Source organism: Papaver somniferum, chromosome 5 (genome assembly GCF_003573695.1).
Source record: "Papaver somniferum cultivar HN1 chromosome 5, ASM357369v1, whole genome shotgun sequence".
NCBI classification, from domain to species: domain Eukaryota; kingdom Viridiplantae; phylum Streptophyta; class Magnoliopsida; order Ranunculales; family Papaveraceae; genus Papaver; species Papaver somniferum.
Genome location: NC_039362.1, coordinates 53,278,092 through 53,284,091, shown reverse-complemented (window position 1 = coordinate 53,284,091; position 6,000 = coordinate 53,278,092).

The window sequence follows — 6,000 nt, the reverse complement described above, 5'->3', positions numbered from 1 at the left end:
AAGAGAGAGAGAGAGGGGGAGAGTAAAGAAAAACGGGTACTTTGGGCAGAGTGGGAAGCGGAAAATGCGGGCAGGTCGGGCAAGAGGGAGAAAGATTGAAGGTAGAGACGTGGGTTTGCCTAACTCCTTTTTTTCTTTAAACAGTCACCAAACATGTTTTTGGAATCAAATTTGTTTATCCTTCTTATTAGAAAATGATGAAAATATTTTTATTTTACGTATTTTTTGAAGCATGAAAATACTATCCAGAGACTCTTTGATTCTTTCTTTCTTTTTTTCGACTTCATTTTTAAGAAAATATTCACTTAAAACTTCTCCAACGGTGGTGGTGTGTGTTTTCTAGGTGACAATACAAATAAGACATCTTCATTCCAATTATTCCTTAAGTTTAAGGAGAAAAAATAGACCATCTCCAATATGTGTTTAAACGCCTCTAAGAAGAAGATCGGGTACGGACATTATGTTGCTGCGATACGTGTTTTATCGTCGAATGGTGTTGCTCCTCGTTGCGAGAGTACCATGTCTGAACTACAAGCTAAACACTCAGCAGCTTCTCCACCCTCTATTCCGGATGAAGATGTCAATTGTGACCAAGTCACGGTTGATCCTAGGGTTGTTTTCGGTGCGATCAAGAGTTTTCCAAGAGATACTTCTTGTGGTCGGGATGGTTTACGAGCCCAGTATCTTATCGACGCTTTGACTTATGCAGTTGTTGTTGTTGCGGATGATTTATTGGCTTCGATTGCAGGGGTTGTTATCCTTTGGTTGGCAGGAAAGTGCCATATGGTCTTAGGAGAGTTCATCGCCAGTGCACCCGTCACACCTCTTATCAAACCCGGAGGTGGGATTATGCCAACTGCTCTTGGAACTATCTGGCGTCGATTGGTCTCTAAGGTGACGCCTTTTCCGTCGGTAAGGCCATGTCATCTTATTTAGGAGATCATCAATTTGGTGTGGGTGTACCAGTTGGAGGCGAAAGTATACTTTATGCTGTAAATGGTCTGTTAGAATTGAAAGGTCACTCGGATAAGATGTCAATGTTGCTTATTGACTTCTCGAATGCGTTCAATATGGTGTGCAGATCCCATCTCATTAGTGAAGTCCGGCTTCATTGTCCAGGTATTTCTCGTTGGGTAGAATTCTGTTATGCTAGACCTGCTAGACTTTAGTATGATTAGTATATCTTGTCTTCTGCACTTGGTGTCCAACACGATGATCCTCTCGGTCCCCTGTTGTTTGCTCTGACACTTCATCCTCTAGTGAAGTCTATCGCATATCGTTGTAAGCTTGATTTGCATGCATGGTATCTGGATGATGGCACTACTATCGGTGACACGCTGGAGGTCGCCTAAGCTTTGAGAATCATAGAAGTTGAAGGTCCGAGTAGGGGCTTACATCTCAATATCAAGAAAACTGAGATTTTTTTGCCTTCTCTTGATCCTCGTAGCATTGTTGAGGGTGTTTTCCCTAAGGATATTGGCATACCTAGCAAGGGAGTTAAACTTTTAGGTGGACAGGTGAGTTTAGATTTGGATTTTATGAGCGACTTGGCGTTGAACAGGGTAAAAAAGACTATTCAGCTCATGGGCGCCATCAAAAAACTCAAGGACCCTCAAAGTGAGATGTTGTTACTCCGCAACTGCGTTGGTGTATCCAGATTATATTTTGCTATGTGTGCCACCAATCCTGCAGCTCTACAACAGGCCTCTGACCTCTTTGACGACCATTTGCTCAAGTATTTGAGACTCTTAATCACCGGAGATGGAGCTGGTTTTGGGCCTTTGCAACATAGATTGGCTACCCTGCCTATCAAAGATGGTGGTCTTGGTATCTACACTATCGCAGACACTGGTACCTACTGTTACCTTTCCTCCCATAGTCAGACTACTTCGGTGCAGAAGGTGATACTGGGTAGCTTATTCTCAACCGATAACGGTGTTGCATATCAGTTGGCTCTTCAAAAATTAATTCAGGTATGTGGTTTTCCTTCCACTTATTGCGCCGATGATATTACCCCCTTCTATGCACTCCCTGGCAGTCACTTATTTTGAAGCAGTTAAGAAGCAAATCCCTGTCCAATTTACATTATCTGCAAGAGACTCCATTCTGTGGAAATGTAACCAAATCAAGCATGCGCAAGATTACCTTTTGGCAGTCCCTATCAGTGGGTTAGACCAATGCCTCAGGCCCAGACAGTTCAGAGCGGTTGTTTGTTATCGCCTTGGTATCCCTTTGTTTGTTGAAGATGGGCCGTGCTCTTGTTGTAATAAGCCTATGGACAATTTTTGGGGACCATGCGCTTCATTGTGCCAATGATGTTGGGTGTAAGTTTCGTCATGACTTAGTTCGTGATATGATTATGGTTATTTGTTACAAATATGATGTTCCTGCGCGCAAAGAAGTTGCTTTGGGTTTGCCGTCAACTACTAACAAGGATTTTCTTCCAGCGGACATCCTTGTTCTTAATTGGAAAAACGGCCAAGACGTGTGTATGGATGTCACAGGTGTCTCCCCCTTCACTGGTGACGGAGTTCAGGCTTTCATTCCAGGCCAGGCCATTTCGAAAGCAATCTCGCGTAAACGCACTAAATACTTGAATGAATGTGTTTCGCATGGTTATGGGTTGGGTGTTTTAGCCTTTACTACTTTAGGGGAGCTTAGTGAAGATACTGTTTGTTTTCTTAAGCGTCTAAAGAATTGTTTAGTTAACAATGATGCTGGTAGTGGTCTAGGTACTTTTATTTTTCATAGATTGAGTGTTGATATTCAAAAGGAGGTTGGTTCCCAGCTTGTTGCTTGGCTGCCAACTAAAAACTTTTCTGTGTAAAAGACTAATATTTCAAAATATTTTAAATATAAAATAAAAGAAATTCTGGATTAAATGTAAACTTTATTTTTAGTAATATTTATACTTTATTAGAGATAAAAATGGTTATTAATATATTGGAATTATTTTAGGTAAGCAAAAGCTTAGAGTTTCTACAACGGTGAATGTGGATCTTTCATATGTGGCATCACTTTTAAAACATCCTTTAGATATAAAATCCTAAATATTAGGTGAACATAAATTTTGTCTCCAACCCATAGAATGGTGTATCAATTTTTTACCTATTTGTAGGTATATAATTGGTTAAAATTATTTCCTTTTTTTTAATGATTTTAATTAACAAAAATGTTACTAGGATGGGAAGACATCCTCTAAGTAAATGTCTAAAACTAGAGGTTGAATGTAGAGGTTGTCTAACTTTTTTTTTGCCACATCATCCTCATATTAATAGGTTGGAGATGATTTTTCTAAAAATTGTTGTGTATCCCATGTGGATGAAGACGTTTTTCTTCACGCGCATTCCATTGGAGAAGCTCTTACTAGTTTAGCTTGACATTGTCAAGGTGAATTTCTAAAACTAAATTGAGCCATGTCAACTTCATATTGATTTAAGAAGTTGGGGTTGGAGAAAAAATTTAGGAAAAATGAATGTCTATCATATGTGGACTTAGACATTTATCTTCACATACATTCCATTGGAGAAGCTCTTACTAGGTGCAGACGGTGATTTTTGTATCGAGGACAAAATGCTCATTTTAGTACTCAACTCGAATGTTGTCGCAAAATTTAGATTTACAAACGTATCCCAAAGTCTTGGCCTCCCAAGTTTTACTCCGTTCATATAGTGAGAAAGCCTCCGCTCTCAGCTCACCTTAGGGACAAGCCTCGGTTCTTAGCCTCATGAAAGAGTGAGCAAATCTCTGTTTTCAGCCTCATAAGAGAGATCCAGAACTTACGAACCTCGTGACTGACTCCTAATACATCTCCAAGATATATATTGGTCATGTATGTTCCGAAAATGAACACGATTAATGACTGATTCCTAATAACATCCCACGAGATTCAACAGTCAAAGCCAAGAATAAATAAGACACACTCGGGTACATATACTGGACTCACTCTTACTCTCATGAGTATGTCTTAGTTGAATCCATGATCCTTGAGTCCCACGAGCTCATCTTTATCTTGCAAATACACGAGATGTAGGGTACCATGTCTCATAAATATGCCTCATCCTCGAATATAGGCTTTAAATCTTTCGCACTCACAAGTAAAGACTCATCAACATAATCCGGCCTCGTGGGTCATGCATGGACGACCATGCCAAGCTGAGGCTCTTCTAAACTCCTCCATGTGTCACACACGATCGTCATGATGTATTTATGCTCTACACACGACTTATCCTAGTTATGAGGCACATATCAGGGAATATTCCTCTACCTCAACCAACATCGGCTACAAAGAGTATTGCAACCCTAACGACACATCAGTACGAAGGCTGACTTACTCAAACAAACATGAGATATCTTTTGGATTTTGGTTTGGCAGTTCACAACACTTGTGGAAAATACATAACTGCATTTCTCACCGCTAAAACGAACAATCAGTTGCTCCATCCTTGGATATTCTTTTAATTGAGGAAGGGGTCCTCCTCACATCGCTTCGTCCTTTTCTCACTGACTTGAGATCAGGATTTTGCAGCTATAATAGACAAACAATCAGTCATTCCAGACACAACAACCAAGCGACAGAACAATATCTTCTTTTACATAACTAGAATCACTCGGATATATCTCATATATGTTTCTCCCCCTAAGACCAGCCCTATATTTCTCTCTTGTGATTCAAGCAGTCTCAGATAGTCATTCCTCTTAGTTTAGGCACAAACAGTTCGTGTACAACCTCTCTCACATTCATTTAAATCTTAAACCTTAATTCTACCCCTTCACTCAAATTTAGGTATCTACACTAGAAAAAGGAAAAATAAAAGACTTAAATTGTAGGAGTAAGAAATGAATTGCATAGCCAGTTTTATTTTGAATTACTCTGCTCCTTGCAGAACAACATTCACTAAAACATTGTTAAGCATGGATCTTTGAACCTATTTTAGGAGGTCAACATCGTTTGGAGATGGAAACTCAAACTTATCAAAGCGAAAGAGACGACGACATGTTAGTTATAATCACAATTTTCACATACAACACACGTTCTACCTCTTAACCCCCAATAAAAGGAAAACATTTGTTAGGTCAACATATGCGTGTTTTCTTCGAATCTACTCGTATACAGGAAAATCTGGTGCTAAAGAGTGAATCTTCCCTCCTGTAAATCCGCAATTTTTTTTTTGACATGTGCCACTTTTTTAACGGGAATATCCGCCCTTCCTAGAGTATCAAGGTGCTTATACGTCATTATGTTTATATTAGAACCTCAGTGTAAAGCATACTGTGAATCCATTTATGCTTATATGTCATGTATTCCCCGTGCATCCATTTGTGCCTTGCGACATGTTGGACAAAAGTCTTTGTCTGTATTCAAAAGAATGGAATACCTATATGTGAGAAAATAGTTTTCAATATGTTGCATGTATTGTCGCAAGCCCTTTATATTGGAATAACCATAAGATAGCAGAAGGATGATCATATTAAAGACAACTGAAGAGAATTTTTGCCAATTTTTAGTAGGTTGAAATTTTGTCCCAGTATTGCACAATTTTAGCAACAAAATAGAAACTCATCAGAACTTGTTGTGGTTTAATAAGGATAAATACTCGTATTGGTAAAACTATTGAAGTCCAAAAAATTACGACGAAAATTATAAACGAAAAACTAATGTCGATTTTATTTTATTTTTCTAAAATTAAAAACTCCAAAATATACTTAAAGTTCACATGAAATTATTTTACTCTCAGAAATTCCGATTTCATCGATGAACAATTCTGACGATTATAAAAAAGTATGCAGAAATTACACCGGACATATGCACTGATCATGTCTATGCAAAGGAATGCATATTTGGATGTTCTTTTATAGTATTTTCCCTTCGTTTTTTTTTTTCTTTATTTTCACTGTTAATATCTACGACTACAAAAACATTTACGGAAAATGGGTCATTTGTCCAAATATTTTTAAATCATGGTTCAAATGGACGAGTAAAAAATAGTTTGGGTGAAA